The 14,997-nt window shown below is 36.0% G+C and overlaps 1 pseudogene; it reads left to right on the top strand.

The window, feature by feature from the left end:
- Positions 1–6,406: 6,406 nt before the first annotated feature.
- LOC111897316 (pyruvate dehydrogenase E1 component subunit alpha-3, chloroplastic-like) lies at positions 6,407–9,575 on the top strand (annotated as a pseudogene).
- The last annotated feature ends 5,422 nt before the right edge of the window (positions 9,576–14,997 follow it).

The following is a 14,997-nucleotide window of genomic DNA, read 5'->3' as shown; positions in this document are numbered from 1 at the left end:
TATGGAAAGAAATCACCTTTTGGTGATTTCATTTGAGAACCGAAAACTCACTGTGAGGACCCGACCTTCGGACCACAAACTGTTAGATCGAGAACCCCCTTATGACCGAAATCTAGTTGATTTTCGTTGAATCTTGGCCAAAAACACTTCTCGGTGGGATATTTTAAACCAAAATCCATGATTTCGGTTAGGAAGATAGGCCGAAAACACTTACTTTAATAGGTAGCACACCTTCCAAAGAGATAAAATACACATCCCAACATAAACATCCCGTCACTTTTACCCAATATTAATATGCCTTAACCAAAATCACTCCTCATTTCTTACATTTCCACTTCGAAATCCTTCAAGATTGCTCTCAAAACTCATAAAAGAATCCTTCACATCATCATACATTTACCCATTAACCTTCAAATCTTCATAGTTTGTCTCAAGAACATCATCCAACTCCCCAAGAACATTCATATTACCTTCACATCTTCAAAAGATACTTAGGAACAACTTCAAACATCTCTAAGGATTTTTTTGAATCATAAAAAGTGACCCTCTTGAACTTCAGCTACCCCAACAGTCAAGCCCCCGCAGTCAAGCTTTTTCATCAGCAACCGCATCCGCAGCCGTTACCCACTGTAGTCTCTTTACTAGATTACTTTACTTATCTTTTATTGTAATACTCTCTATTGAACAGTATGCCTTGCATGGCTACTCTTAGAGATGTAATCTAGCGTACTCCGTAAGTCTCTATAAATAGAGCTCTTTCCCTTGTATTCAAAAATGACCTACGCATCTATTATTCCGAATACATTTTTGAAGTTATCTTTCTATCTCTCTTACTCATACTTCTTACTCTCTCTTAACCAATTACAATCTCTCCTTCGGAGCAAGTCTTTTGTGACTTAATCATTAAGTTTGATCTCACTTAGTAACTTGGCTTGAATGCATTCCTCGTTATCAATCAGCTTATGTGTATACTTGATATAACAATTATTGTCATTTCCATTTCTTTACTTTTCCGCAACTAACTCTCTAACCATCTAACTCTAAATATTATTGTTGAGCTTTTAGATCCATCGAGATTAACTATTCCGTAATATACTTGTTCTAACGTTTGTTCAAGTGTGTCTCAAAGTTTTTCTCTCAACAATTGGTATCAGAGCCATAGTGGTTGCTTTTTGAAAATTGGAACTCTGATTTTTTTCAAAGGGCCTTCTATACCACTGAAGCTCATTTCTTTAAAAAATAAAAAAACTTCAAAACTATGGCACAATCGTTATCTCTGAATGTTTCCAACAGTGTTGGTGGTTCTAACTAGGCCCAATACTGGTTGCAAATGATTATCATCAATGGTCACAAAGAATGGAAAGATACTTAAGAAGACTTTGTAGAGACGTATGGAGATCCGTAGAAGAAGGACCACATGTCCCTGTCCTTACACCAGTCCAAACTGACGGAGCTACAACCAGACTACGAGGAGGTCAACCAGCTATGAACCGTCCCACCAAGGATGATCTCGATAAAATAGAAAATGATGTTGTTGCTTTTTATGAAATCTCCCGTGGAGTTGCTCCTGAAAACTTCGGTATTATCATAAATTGCAAATCAACAAAAGAGATCTGGGATGTTCTCAAAAATCTGTACGAAGGCTCAGAACAAGCACAAGACAAGAAACTTACAACTTCACTCAAAGAGTTCAACAACTTCAAAGCTCATACGAGCGAAAGTTTGGAAGACTCCTTCAAAAGGTTCAACCTGATTGTCACCAAGTTATCCAATGCAGGCACCATCCGCAGTAACCATGAAACAAATCTTCAGTTTCTTAATGGTTTGGGAAGACATTGAATGACTTCTAAGATGATGGTTCAAGGCGATAGAAAGATTCATTCCTTGTCACTCTACAAACTCTATGGAGAACTGCAAGCATAAGAATCCACCGTACTCAAAGATTGTGCTGACTTCGGAGGACCACTTGCTCTCATAGCACAAGCTCCATATAATAAATCTTACTCTCCCTCGTATGACACTACACCACAATCATACGAAGTTGATTCAAAGTATGATGATGAAGAAGAATTTCAAAAGGCAATTGCTCTAGTTAGCAAACAATTCAACCGACTACCAGCTCACTATTTCCGTAAAAATCAACAATTCAACAAACCACCTTTCAATCGTAACTTCAACCCACAAAAGAATCACTCTCATTATCCTAAAAGTTCTCATCCATTACCACAATCTCACAATACTTAACCAAAGGAAGCACCGCAATCTACTCAAACCACTAACTCTAGTACTCCCTCAGAAGACAAGACTGATGTTGTAGTTCGCCACAAATGCAACAAAGAGAATCACTTTGCAAGAGATTGTAAGGCCAATGTAGTAAAAGAAAGATCATTCTACTTTAGAATGGCTCAAGAGTTGGAAGAAAAGGAAAAGGAAAGGGCATACGTAGCCCATGTCAAAAGAGACCATCAAATTTGGTCATCCGGAGATGAAGATGATGCCATCAGCAATGTAAAAGGAAAAGGGAAGATCTGCATGTTGGAAACTACGGATGATGATGGGTCTATAAAGCTGGACAAGAACTACTGCTACATGGCAAAGGATGGAACTCTAAGCATCGTCAAACATGTAAAACTCATGATCCAAACTCTTAACTATAGCATGCATGACTATCAACCTTACATAGATGATCTTAATGACACATGTGCTTTCTTCCTTACAGACTATAACAAAGCCTTAGATGAGAAGAGCATTGTGTCCCAGGAGATGTTCCATGTGAGAGGACGACTAGATAACAAAAGACTCAAAATGGATATGTTAGAGAAGGATTAGAGTTAGAAAAAGAGGCAAGAATGTTGAGTGAAAAATAATTAGAGATAGCTTTGAACCAAAGAGATTTAGCTCAGAGTGAAATTATACGCTTAAATCTTTTAATCAAAAAATTGTTCACTGAAAGTGAAGCTATTGAAAATTTGGTAAATAATGGAACGGTGGACAACACATACAATTGGGGTTGGTCAAATGGATATCCTACCGTAATGGATTCCTCACCCTGGTTCAACAAAGATAGAATGTATGTCCCTCCAGACCGAGAATTTCATTTCCCATTCAATGACAAGACCTTTCCCAAAGATATCAAAACTTACTTCGGTAGACTGCATAATCTAAGCAACAATTGTGTCATTAAGGAAATTGTGCCTAAGGTTTCGGGTCACACATGTGATCAAATTCCTATCTATGGCACCACTTATCCAAATTCTCAAATCTAATCCGTAGTTGATGAAGAAATTGTCATTGAGGACCCCGAAGTCTTGAAAGACTTCCTATCTCTGTCCTCAGACCGCAATGTTTCATACTGTAGTCAAAACTCCCACAAAAGTGCCACAGAAGTCCCAACTAAGACTTACTTTGTGGTAGTCAAGTCATCCCTACCACACTCTTTGGACAAAAGTCCTGCCACTCTTCAAACAATTCATCATGAATTACCCATAGAAAACTTTGAAGTGGGTCAATGTTCTCAAATCCATGAATCTTCAAGTTCGGATGCTTCAAGCCCACGTTTTCACAAAATTTCAAAGGGTTCTAGGAAACTGCAATTGAACAACAAAGACTGCGGTTCACCAAAATCTTTAGCTAAAAGGGCTTACAAAGAAGAAATTCTCTCCCGAGGCACAAATAGACAAATTTTTTCAAAAAACAAGAAGCATGTCAGATTTCAAAAATCCAAAAGTCCAGAAAAATTTGTTTTTTCTCACTATTTTTCTAAAAACCCTACCATCAAGAAAACATCCAAAAAAGAATGTGCAGTTTCAACAGTCATTCCTAATTCATCTGACACAACTCAAAAGAGTGTAAAGTCTTTTCGAAACAATGGTTTTCAAATCTATTCCTCAGATGATCCGAAATGGAAAGGTATCTTACCCACTCCAACACTTTTAAAGTTACATCAAAATTTAACAAGTGGAAGGGTATTCTACCAAATCCACCAAAAAGGACACAAAGACCTACACGTGCAAAATCTTTTTCAAAACAAACTATTCAGAAACCAAACACTACTAGAAAAAAGGCCTTTAATGACGTGCAATTTATGACGCTCACGAATTTACGATACGCAAATGTTTGTGATGTAAAAATAATGTCATCTCTCCAAAATTTTGAAGGATTTTGGACGCGCATTTTTGCGTGCCCAAAAATTTGTGTCAGAAAAAAATAAAAATAAAAACACGGAGGGCACCCATCATAAAGGGCGTGTCGTGTAAGTATGTCGCTTTATAATTCTTGAACGTGCCTCCGGACTATTTATTTTATCAAAAAATCGAAGGGATCATTCTAGGGTTCTTTTCAAGATGGGAGTGCTCTTTGTAACGTTCGCTGCCTTGGCTCACCTCATCCACCAGCGATCTCGACTCATCTCTTTTAGCCGGCGAGCTTGGGCTAACCTTACCTCGACGGAGATCGCCACAGATTCTCAAGTTTACAAGCCCTAGGTCTGGTTTAACGACCATCAGATCTTCTTTGTGATCTGTCTCGCACTACAAGCCTCCCTCTCAATAACGTCATTTTCCTTGTGTTGAAGGTATTCTAATATCATCTAAAACTTAGTGGGCTCGATCGCACCCCCAAATATGTGATTCTAACTACAATAATCGAGACCACATTCCAAAAAGAGTCGACATAGGGCTTTCAAACATGAGATTTTATGAAACTTCAAACCACGTTTCTCTCAAATCGGCATTATTCACTATATAAACATATACGGTGTTAAATTATCTTTTCTACTGTTCGAATTTTTTCTTGGTTATGTCGATTTTGCCCTTGATTTGGAGATTCTCCCCCTCATGTTGACTTTTATTCTCTGAATAGTACTTAATTTTGACAAATTGGTTCAAAACACAGACAAATTGGAAATTTAGGGTTACTTATGGCTTATCATAAAATTATCAAGACAAATTGACAAATCTATAGTCCAAAAGATTCTTTTTCCTATAAAAAAAAAATTGTAATTTTGTTTGGAATGATGGAGTACCATAATAGAAAACTAGAATGTGCGTGAATTCTAAAGGGCAAGAAACATTATCTACGTGGCTTTTGAATTTCTATTTGTCTGATACATGCAAAAAAAACATTATCCATGTGGCTTCTAACTTTCTATTTGTTTCATGTAGATGTATTTGCACAGGTAATATAAGATTGTTATAGACTTGTGTAAAGATGGAAAATTCATCCATACCTGGTATCCTAGAGAAGATAAGAAGCTATGGAGTTCTATCCTTTATTTGTGGAGATTTTTCTTTGGGTTATATGTATACCGTATTTAGCATGTATTGAGGTGTTCATGGTTGAATTTTCAGATGACTAGGAAGGACAAAGACTACAGATATATGGAAACTTCAGAACTATTAAATGAATTAAACAAAGAGGGGTTTAAACTTGACAATGACCTTGAGTTGAGATTGTCCAATACTGTTCTACAATTCTGTTCTACAACAGCTTGATGGTGCAGCTCGTGACGTGTCTGGATTGGTTGTTAAATGTCTTGCTCCTCTGGTGAAGAAAATTGATGAGGCATACACACACAGACACACACACACATATATATATATATATATATATATATATATATATATATATATATATATATATATATATATATATATATACACACGCACACACACACACACACACACTATTATTCAACTTGGTCAATACGTTGTTACGAAAGGTAGACACTAAACAATAAAAATAACATTAAGCCCCCTACAATCTAACACCCTTTGATTATTTTAAATAACAAACCTCTCCCATAATGCAAATTGTATCATTACTTCCAATTTTTTTCTTTTGTGAAGGATATTGCTATAAATATAATTGGGTAGAAAAGATTTTGAAAGTAGGATGCTATAAATTATAATAGAGTAATAGACAGACAAATGAATGAATGGAAGTTTGTTGAGTTTTGATATATTGTGCACTGTAGGTGCTTGATTTGGAGTATCTACATTCTCTGCGTGTGGTTCACCGTGATCTAAAACCGGATAATTTATTGATTGCACATGATGGTCATATTAAGGTAGTTTATCTATATATCTATTATAAGTTGCTTCTGGGTTTTGGTTTTGGTTATAAACATACAAATAACTATTCGGTAATAATTGTTTTGTGTTTTGTGAGCAGTTAACAGATTTTGGGCTGTCAAAGGTTGGTCTAATTAACAGTACAGACGATTTATTTGGTCCAACAGTGAGTGGCATATCACTATTGGGTGATAATGAGACTCAGTTATCTCTCTCATCTCCATCTCCATCTCCATCTCTATCTGCCACTGAGACTCAGCAAAAAAGACGCAAAAACTGCTTTGCTGTTGGAACTCCATACTATTTTACATCCGAGATTCTTTTGGGAACTGGACATGGTTTGTTCACAACTAACTTGATATAATAATGACATGAATTGCTTATAAAATCTCATGCATTAAAATGTTTTATTCAAATATCTTTCAGGTACATCAGCGGATTGGTGGTCTGTTGGTGTAATACTATTTGATCTGATTGTTGGCATTCCTCCTTTCATTGCAGAGCACCCTCAGGTGGGGTTGGGGTCCTACTTTCACTTCTTTGTTAGTTGCTGTAATCTTACCTTTTCTTCACTATTTTTTACATGATATTTTACTGACAGAAGATCCTAACCAGAGACTTGGAGCTAGGGGAGCAACCGAGGTTTGCTTTATTCTTTTTCTTGATCAACATTAATCATTGTGAACAGGAAGCTGAATAATTTGATAAATGCAGGTGAAACAACATCCGTATTTTAGGGATATTAAGTAGGATACCCTTGCTAGGCAAAAGGTGCATGAAATACATTAATTATTAAACTTTGTTTGATCTAATCATTTAAAAGAAAGTAGAAAATAGAAATAGTTATGTTTTGTGCCAGGTTACATTTGTGCCTTCATCAGAGAGTGCACTGGACACAAGTTATTTCACAAGTAGGTACTCATGGAATAACTCAGAGCATGTATATGCAACAAGTGAAACAAAGGTCTCTAAGACCGATGATTGATAGCTTTATTTCAGTTTGTATGGCCACAAGTGGTACCTGTATTCAACTCTTCCTCCTACCATGTTCTGCCACGACCCAACTATACCTACACCTCTTGCCTTCTTCTATGTTTTATTAATCTTTCAGAGACACGACTTTTAAACTAGACATCGAAGATGAGAACTCGGTCAAAGCAGGAAACTGATTTTTGGTTGGGATTTAAAGGCCTGCCACCACCTCCTCCATCTGAAGAGATAATCATAAATTAATAGAGATTCATGTTGTTTTTTACTTCAACACGTCTATTTTTACAGTTTAAGAATTCCCTTGTTGAATTTCTAATTTTAATAATGAATTTTCAACATATATTTTTTTTTATTTTGTTCTGGAAATCAAGCAGGAGGTTTTTGGTGGTTGAGTACTTTCAAAAATAGCTAAACAAAGGGACCAAAAATTAAGAGGAGGATTTGAAGACCCATAATGACTAAAATGCCCTTGCTAACTTACATGGATATAGATCCCTTGGCTCTCTCAGAGGTGGTTGCTTTTGGAGTTGAGCCTTATGAGCATTTGGAACGCATGGAGAATGAGTATGAAGCCTTGGCTACTATAAAGTGTAAGGCATCTTATTGCTTTCCAATAGTGTACCCACCTGCAGTTGATTGGTGACCGATTCGATTTTTTATTTTTCAGTTTTTCATAATTGTGTTCTTATTGATGTGTTCAGGTTAGGGCTTCCAGTTCAATTTTGGGCTTTATCTCTACATTTCTATTTAACAGTTTCAAGCAAAAGCACAAGAAACAGAGCATCTTTCCTATCACTTTTAAGGTATCTTAGAACTCCTAATTTTCAAGATTTGTTCTTATTCATTCAGGATTTATGAAATTAGATAATATGTTGTGTCATATAATTGGAAATTTTACAGGTGTACCATGTTGGAAAGGAGGCAACAGTTGTATTGCAGCTTAAAGGTGATTGTTCTCTTGGTTACCTCCATATCGTGTAAGCCTTTAACCGTCTTCTACTATTAATCTGTTACCCATCTCCCTTTTCTCTGTATCCTTTTATCATTCTTGAGAAATTGACACCTTGTCTGGCTTCAGACCTGGAGCTTAAACAATTATTTTGTCAAACTACTTACCCTCGATCTATGTTTGACAAGATTACCAAACTAAAGGAAATAGACATCAGATATTAGGTATTCGATTTTGCTTCTATTTTGCATTTTTTTTTTGTTTATTTCGCTTCAGGCCCGGATTCCATAAACCCGTCGTCACCAGCATGACGTCTAATTGATCAAAAACACTGTTTGATATGGGATCCAACAAATTGATTTTTGTATTTTACTCTGTAGCTACTCACCAAAGAAGAAGGTTTAGAAGTATACGAGGACATGATATTGGGGAAAGCTTTCGAGGACATGTGTGCTCAGATGTATTACAGTGGGGAAATGTTTGGTTTTGTCCATTTATACAATGGGCAAGAAGCTGTTTCTCAGGGTTCATCAAGCTGTTGAAAGAAAGAGGATAGTGTTGTGAGCACCTACCGTGATCATGTTCACGCTCTAAGCAAGGGGGTGCCTGCTTGTGTTGTGATGAGTGAGTTGTTTGGGAAGAAAACAGGGTGTTGTTGTGGTCAGGGTGGATCCATGCACATGTTCTCTGCTGAACACAATGTTCTTGGAGGGTTTGCCTTTATAGGAGAAGGCATCCCTGTTGCCACAGGTGCAGTATTCAGTAGCAAGTACAGGAGAGAAGTGTTGAAAGAAGCAGATTGTGATCATGTGACATTGGCATTCTTTGGAGATGGGACCTGCAATGATGGGCAGTTCTTTGAGTGTTTGAACATGGCAGCTCTATAGAAATTGCCTATCATATTTGTGGTGGAGAACAATTTGTGGGCAATTGGGATGTCCCATCTGCGTTCAACTTCAGATCCAGAAATCTGGAAGAAGGGTCAAACTTTTGGGATGCCAGGTGTCCATGTTGATGGCATGGATGTGTTGAAGGTGAAGGAGGTAGCAAAGGAGGCTATTGGGAGAGCTAGGAGAGGAGAAGGCCCAACTTTGGTTGAATGTGAGACTTACAGATTCAGAGGACACTCTTTGGCTGATCCTGATGAGCTTCGTGACCCAGGTGAGTTGCTTTTAGTCTTTTACTCTTGTATATACGTAACATTGAAATTTGTTGTGTTTGTATATTTGTATTGTGAATTGCAGCTGAGAAGGATCATTATGCAACAAGGGATCCAATAACAGGATTGAAGAAATACCTGACTGAAAACAAATTGGCAAGTGAAGCAGATTTAAAGGCGATAGAGAAGAAGATAGATGAGGTGGTTGAGGAAGCTGTGGAGTTTGTAGATGAAAGCCCGGCTCCTTCAAGAAGCCAACTGCTGGAAAATGTGTTTGCAGATCCAAGAGGGTTTGCAATTGGACCTGATGGAAGTTACAGGTGTGAAGATCCTAAGTTTATTGAAGGCACTACTCAGGTCTAGTCTATTGCTAAGCTTTTGTTTCTTTTCTTCTCATGTTGTCTATCTTATTATTATTATTATTATTATTATTATTATTATTATTATTATTATTATTATTATTATTATGAATTGTTAATCATATCGGTTACATAGAGTTATATATGATTCTGTTTTTGTTGTTTTAATGGATTCCTTTTGATTATCTCGCTTTTATTGTAAGTGTCTTGTTTATCTAAAATTAATCAGTTAAAAAGAAATCGATGTTTGAGCTGCTTTTTCTTGTTCCAGAATAGATTTGTTAAGTTCCATTTAGATGTTTTTTATTAGATACACAAAAAAATAATAATAAATAAATAAATAAATCACATTTTGGAAAAGAATGATGGAAAAGCTTGATGGGTATTTGTTGGGAGAAAGGGTAAAATGGTCATTTGCTTTCATACTGTCTGGAACAGTAGTTGGTTTGTAATTTTCAAACTATAATGTCTTGATATGAAACAAAAGAAAGTACAATGTTGTAATTGGATGGACATTAAGTACATCTCCTGCAATTTGTCCATTTATTTATATTCTCGCATCATTCATTATATGGCTGGAAACATATTGAGCAGTTGGGAACTACTAATGGAAAAGATTATTGTTTGTGCATCAACTATCTTGGATGAAACCATAAAAAGAAAGTCTGCATCCCTGTAGCCTTTACTGATACAAATCTCTTTTATTAAGAAAAGAAATTCATAATTTTATTCCTAAAAATAACTAGAAAGTTATCTTTTATATTAAAATCTTATTTGGGTTCTAATGAGTTGTATTATGTTTAACTTTTTGTATCTGTAAATAAAAGTCCTTTATTAAAAAAATTTCATTCCATCCCTATTCCATGATAACCAAACATTACGTTTGTGTTTGATATTTGCATGTAATGATTGGTTGTACACTTGATAGGTTTGTTACTTCACTTGTGTGGTGAAAGTTGCTGATGTAGCTGTTATTCTAAGGACTAAAAGTCACAATCTATTCCGTCAATTAGGATTGAGGCATATATTTGTAGTTCCACGTGCTTCTCGTGTGATTGGCATGATCACTAGAAAGGACTTGATATTTGAGGTATCTCTATCTAACTTTTGTATATGTAATATATTTATTATGCCATTGAGTTTGTTTTATGAGAAATTACAACTTATGATAAGGTGATCACATAGAGAGCGGATGCCTCTAGCATAGAGTGTTGTGCTTAGAGCAAAAGATTTACCAAAAACAGAAACCATACTCAGTGATCACATAGAGAGCAGGTTGTTTGGAAAACTGAAGCAGGAGATACTAGAGCGCGCAAGGTTCTATGTGAAAACTTATGATAAGGTGAATGGTGATGTTATAATCCCAAAAACAGAAACCAAGAGATTATTTAAGACAACTCCATACCATACATTGTGAATGAACAAAGTATATATCTTACATTTTCTTTATTATCAGGTTCCTGGAGCAGAAGCACTTGTTGTCAGAGTGGTCTCTTCTGTGGATAAGAAGTTGGAAGTCAAGAAACGATTTCTTGAGATCTTTCAAGAGGAAAATTACCCTTTGGAGTTTGGGTATAAGTCTAAGGTATTTCAACTGCAAGCAACGTACCACTTTCGTTGATTTGTTTATTATAGCATCTCTTCCTAAAATCTACTGAAATTCCAAACAGCTATCATTGGATGGATTTTTCAAAGTTTAGTGACTTAATAAGAAAAAAAAATAAAAAGTTCAAATTACGCAATCCGTTATCTTGTGGTTCTGGTATGTATGTGAATCCCTAAACTAGGCTTTTCTTGTTTTAGGTAGTTCTGTTGTTTCAGTAAATTGAAGGTGTAGAAGTGTGTCTATTTATTATGTATGTTCAAGAATTTGGAGCAGAGTGTCCGCAGCCAAATCATCGGCGTGTTTATCTTTCTTATCTGGATTCAGTCAAGTACTTCAGGTCTGATATTAAGGCTGTGACAGGGGAGGCTCTTCCAACATTTGTATATCATGAAATTAAGACTGTGACAGGGGAGGCTCTTCGTACATCACTTGTTGAGGTAATCTTTATCTGGATTCTAGTAAAATTAAGTCAAACCTAATTTAACTTTTGATTCTAAAGACTAAAACAAGTTTAAATTTTGATGTGAATATGTTAGGATGCATTGAATCAAACTTTGAGAATTATAGCTCAAAAGCTCGTGATTCTCTAAGTAAGTTACCTTTTTACCCTTTGATGCCTTGAAAAACACTCCTTGTTTGTTGCCTTCATGCATATCACAAGCATCTGCTCGTCAAGTAAATTACCTTTTTACCCTTTAACTTTGTTGGTCAAGGTAGCTGACTAATTTCTGTGTTGCTTTTTTTTGTTGGTTTAGAGAAGGGGTAAGGCAGGGCATGTGCAACCAGGGGAATGTTTCTAGAGCCATTAGCTGTAAGTTGACTAATATGTATGTTGATTTACCCTCAATGTGTTTGCAAATAATAAGTTGGGAAGTTGGAAGTATTGGAGAGTTTTTATCAGCTGCTTTGCAGCCTCCAGAGCCATAAGCTGTAAGTGTTAACTGTTCTTGATGACTTGAATCTTAATGAATGATTAAAATTGCTAAATGATAGAACTTTAATTTGTTCTAGGTCCAAAATACTTCCATTAGATCCGAAATTAGGGAAAATGATGATAATGGGTGCTTTTTTCGTTGCTTTGATCCTATTCTTACAATTGTTGTTGGACTTAGTGTCAGGGATCCTTTTCTTTTGCCTCAAGAGAAGAAAGACGTGAGTAATCCATCTACTTTCACACAAGGGCATTTTGGTCTTTTCCTGATATCTTTTGCATGTCTTACTCTATGCAGTAAGTATTAAAGAAATAGCAATGCAATTTCATTCATTTGTTTCATATTTTTTTTATAGTTCTCTAGGGCTATTTTTCTTTGTGTCATAGAATGATTGGCTCCTATCTTGTTTTTTGATACATACTATGTGTTGTTGTTTGTGTTTCTTCCCAACCTGAAACTTGGAAAACCTGTGAATGAAACTTGGACAACCAGCCAAGATATTATATATGAAATCAGTCTTTTAAATCATTATCTGCTTATTTTGGGCAGGATAGCTATATGTTGGGATTAGTAGAAACAAACACGGGGAAAGGTAGATATTTAACCACAACCTCAATAATATTCATATATGATGGTTTTATCATAGGTATTGCTGTTACATCTGTTTCCAACTATTTTGAGCTTTTCAAAGTTGAATGTTGTAGTTTTGGTGAAGTTGAATACTTGCTTTATTGATCTGAACAAAGAGTTTAAACAGACTATATAGGCTAGAAACCTGATGTGATAAAGAACTAGAAACGAACTTGCATGTGTTTCTATTATTAATAATCTAATTTTTCATCTTAACAGTCTATTGGTGCAGATAAATTGGGTGAGCTTACAACTGTAAGTCTTCAGGATGTAATAGGAATGATATGTAATGCAGATAAAAGTACAACCTTTTTCCTCTCTGGGTATAAATTCTACTTAGTATTAAAAAATAAATGGTATTTTCCTATAATTCTTTTTTTTCGTCTAATTGTTTTCTAGATATTTATATCCTAAACCAAGCTCGTATCAATGCAATTGAAGATTTGGGCCAATGTACAGTTGCTTATCCATATAATCAGCTGCTTGGAGCATTAGTCTTAAAGACTTATGAAAGGCAAGATGCAACTTTACTTAGTTGGAATTTGATGCACATAGTAGATTAGATGCAAATTTAGATATTGTAAGAAATAGAATTGTATGACATTAAATTTTATGCAATGGATTGTATTTTTTGTATATGATATTTTATTTCTATTATGAGACATTAAATGCAAATTTAATTTAAAAATTAATAAATATATAAATATATTTTTTAGAACATTTAAAATTATGATACGCAAAAATGTGTGTCATCTTCATTTATGACATGGCCTTTCTTGACAAGGGCTTCCTTGATACGCATTGTGTGTCATAAACACGCGCGTCGTAAGGTTACGACACGCAAATGTGTGTCGTCTTCCTTTATGACAGGGCCTTCCTTGATACGCATTGCGTGTCATAACCGCGCGTTGTAAATGCGCGTCGTCTCTCTTTATGAAAGGGCCATTCTTGACGTGAATTTGCGCGTCGTCTGAGTGTTTTACGATGCGCAATGAGCGTAGTAAAAGGTTGTTTTTCTAGTAGTGAAAACAACACCCATGTAGATCTTTTCAACCTCGGACTAGTCACAAGTCAAACAACTCATCCTTTAGACCGCTGACCAAACATGGTGTCAGAACAAAAGACAAATTCTCAACCTGTGAATGTCAATGTAGTCGCCAAAAAGATTCATCATATGTCAAATCTAGTTAGAATCAAAAACCTCTTAACTTTTCAAAAACACACAACACTCCAAAACCACACAAACATCCAGGACTAGGATTAAAAGTTGGAACGGTGGACAACAAATACAATTGGGGTTGGTCAAATGGATATCCTACCGTAATGGATTCCTCACCCCGGTCCAACAAAGATAGACTGTATATCCCTCCAGACCGAGAATTTCATTTCCCATTCAATGACAAGACCTTTCCCGAAGATATCAAAACTTACTTCGGTAGACTGCATAATCTAAGCAACAATTGTGTCATTGAGGAAATTGTGCCTAAAGTTTCGGGTCACACATGTGATCAAATTCCTATCTATGGCACCACTTATCCAAATTCTCAAATCTCATCCGTAGTTGATGAAGAAATTGTCATTGAGGACCCCGAAGTCTTGAAAGACTTCCTATCTCTGTCCTCAGACCGCAGTGTCTCATACTGTAGTCAAAACTCCCACAAAAGTGCCACAGAAGTCCCAACTAAGACTTACTTTGCGGTAGTCAAGTCATCCCTACCACAATCTTTGGACAAAAGTCCTGCCACTCTTCAAACAATTCATCATGAATTACCCATAGAAAACTTTGAAGTGGGTCAATGTTCTCAAATCCATGAATCTTCAAGTTCGGATGCTTCAAGCCCACGTTTTCACAAAATTTCAAAGGGTTCTAGGAAACTGCAGTTGAACAACAAAGACTGCGGTTCACCAAAATCTTTAGCTAAAAGGGCTTACAAAGAAGAAATTCACTCCCGAGGCACAAATAGACAAATTTTTTCAAAAAACAAGAAGCATGTCAGATTTCAAAAATCCAAAAGTCCAGAAAAATTTGTTTTTTCTCACTATTTTTCTAAAAACCCTACCATCAAGAAAACATCCAAAAAAGAAGGTGCAGTTTCAGCAGTCATTCCTAATTCATCTGACACAACTCAAAAGAGTGTAAAGTCTTTTCGAAACAATGGTTTTCAAATCTATTCCTCAGATGATCCGAAATGGAAAGGTATCTTACCCACTCCAACACTTTTAAAGTTACATCAAAATTTTAACAAGTGGAAGGGTATTCTACCAAATCCACCAAAAAGGACACAAAGACCTACACGTGCT

This window comes from Lactuca sativa, chromosome 6, assembly GCF_002870075.4.
Source record: "Lactuca sativa cultivar Salinas chromosome 6, Lsat_Salinas_v11, whole genome shotgun sequence".
NCBI classification, from domain to species: domain Eukaryota; kingdom Viridiplantae; phylum Streptophyta; class Magnoliopsida; order Asterales; family Asteraceae; genus Lactuca; species Lactuca sativa.
The sequence above is the reverse complement of the archived record's forward strand: the minus strand, read 5'-3'. Positions and strand labels throughout refer to the sequence as shown.